General features: G+C 46.7%; 1 pseudogene across 1 annotated transcript; it reads right to left on the reverse strand.

Moving 5' to 3' along the window:
• Positions 1-1027: 1027 nt before the first annotated feature.
• On the reverse strand, positions 1028-1482 carry LOC111727397 (annotated as a pseudogene). Its single transcript, XR_002774960.1, has one exon. The product of XR_002774960.1 is annotated as a mitochondrial import receptor subunit TOM6 homolog (transcript).
• Between the last annotated feature and the right edge of the window lie 515 nt (positions 1483-1997).

Raw genomic sequence — 1997 nt, forward strand, 5'->3', positions numbered from 1 at the left:
AGGGGTGGGGGAGGCAGCAGGGAGTGGCCCTGCGGGTTTCCCTGGTGGTTGGGGTGGAGGGAGGTGGAAGGGCTAGGAACAGAGCTTATGCAGTAGACAACAAAATGGTGCTGGTCTGGCCCTTACACACCCAGCTATTTTTTTAGAGAGGGGATCCTGCTCTTGCTCAGGCTGGTCTCCAACTACTGAACTCAGGCAATCCACTCCCCACCCCCTTACTCCCCTACCTGCATCCTCCCAGAGTGCTAGGATTACAGGCAGGAGCCATTGCGCCCTGCCTGAGCCCGAGGGTGTGTTTTTTTTTTTTTTTTTTTTAGACAGAGTCTCATTATGCTGCCCTTGGTAGAAGCGGTGAAGTCACAGCTCACAGCAATCTCCAACTCTTGGTCTTAAGCGACTCTTTTGCCTCAGCCTCCCAAATAGCTGGGACTATAGGCGCCTGCCACAATGCCTGCTATTTTTTGTTGTTGTTGCAGTTGTCATTGTTGTTTAGCTGGCCTGGGCTGGTTCAAACCCTCCAGCCTGGGTGTATGTGGCCGGCACCCTACCCACCCACTGAGCTAGGGGCGCTGCCCCCAGCCCTGAGTTTTGAAACTGATTAAACTTTGTTTTATTTTGGGCAAAGCCACAGTAGCCAATGTTAAACTCACTTAGAGGAGCACACCTCCCCCTAGTGGTCCACTATACTAGTGCCCCCGGGGTCCTACCCAACTTAGAATATTCAGGAAGTTTCCTTTTTTTTAATGAGATAAGAGTATCACTCTGTCACCCTGGGTGGAGTGCTATGGCATCATAGCTCACAGCAACCTCAAACTCCTGGGCTCAAGTGATCCTCTTGGCCTCAGCCTCTCAAATAGCTGGAACTACAGGTGTCTGCCACAATGCCCAACTAGTTTTTTGATTTTTATTTATTTTTTGTGCGTGCAGTCTTTATTTCAAATGTTTGTTAAAACAACACTGTTATTCCTCAGGAGCAAAGATCACCCTCTTCAAAAACTTGCACAGAACTATGTACAGAACTGAACTATGTACAGAACTTTACAGACCAGAGGCAATGCTTTAGCTGAAGCCTGACTGCTGACCAGAGAATGGAGCTCTGAGGAGACTTGAAACGAAATGAAACCAGGTAGAGAAGAGGAAGGTGCCCATGAGGATCAAACTTCAGCTGCCATCAAGGCATACCTTGTGGTGGTCACAGATTATAGGCTCTGTTTTTGAAAGGTTCAGGTGCAGCACAGGATTCCATTTGTCTACGTGGCTACACCCCTGGCTGAGGTGCCAAGAGATCAATGTCACTCAAGTTCCTGGCCAGCCAAACGCCCGCAGCAAAGAGTCCCAAATTGAGGATCAAGTTCCTCCGGAAATCATTTCTATCGGTGGCAAAGCGATAGACACCCGAAGCCAATCTCCCACGTTGTCTGGAATTTCAGGAGTTTCATTTGCCAAGCTGGCAGCCTTCACGGAAACAGTGCTGGAAGCCATGGTAATGCCTTTAAGATCCACACAGGCCTTGCACCTAGTTTTTTTATTTTTAGTCTTGCTCTTGCTCCAGCTGGTCTCGAACTCATGAGCTCAGATAGTCCACCCACTCAACCTCTCAGAGTGCTAGGATTACAGGTATGAGCCACCACACCTGACATTCGAGGAGTTTCCTAACCATTAACCATGTATGTTCAGGGGACAAGGGAATGTATTTCTCAATGCATGTGGTTCAAGATAAAAAATCAATTTACAATGATGGATTAGATATACACAGGTATACTTGATGAGCTAGGGGTCTCCTAAATGGAATCCAGTGGAGGCCCTGAGAAACCTGAATGAAAGATCTTAGCAGAATTAATGACACTTGGTTTTACAACTGGTTCATAGTGATTATAAATCAAACCGTGAAGATAGACGTGAAAGGTGGAGTGTGATTAGGAATTGTAATGGGATACAAATTGCTGAGGACATTGAGAAAAGAGATCTGTTGTTACGGTTTTTTTTTTTTTTTTTTT

The sequence above is a fragment of the Otolemur garnettii genome, unplaced genomic scaffold (assembly GCF_000181295.1).
Source record: "Otolemur garnettii isolate 467f Iridium unplaced genomic scaffold, OtoGar3 scaffold00104, whole genome shotgun sequence".
In the NCBI taxonomy this organism is placed as follows: Eukaryota; Metazoa; Chordata; class Mammalia; order Primates; family Galagidae; genus Otolemur; species Otolemur garnettii.